Genomic DNA, 389 nt, shown 5'->3' with positions numbered 1-389 from the left:
CGTATGAAAATCTGCAGCATCTGATTCTCTCTCTGCTTGCTCCCTACTTCCGAGGCAATTATTGTATTGTTTGACGAACTGAATAAGCGAGCTGTTCCGGGCGATGTACTTGTTAAAAAATGAATGCATGCTCTCGCTCCTTTGTGTGCTTCTCATCCCTGCCCAGAAGTGGTGATCCAGATAGATAGGAACCCATATGTGACGGTCTTCGTACAGATCTGCATAATACACCCAAACACAGACTGTAAAATACACCTGAGAGAACGTACAATTTACACCTCTGCTGCAGATTTTAAAAACACATTACCTGAAAGCCACTTGTTGTCCGCAAGACCAAAATTCAACAGAAAATCGTTCCAATTACTATCGAATGAGTCTTTGCTATGAGA

This window comes from Arachis duranensis, chromosome 7 (assembly GCF_000817695.3).
Source record: "Arachis duranensis cultivar V14167 chromosome 7, aradu.V14167.gnm2.J7QH, whole genome shotgun sequence".
Taxonomy (NCBI): domain Eukaryota; kingdom Viridiplantae; phylum Streptophyta; class Magnoliopsida; order Fabales; family Fabaceae; genus Arachis; species Arachis duranensis.
This window is presented reverse-complemented; position numbering follows the sequence as displayed.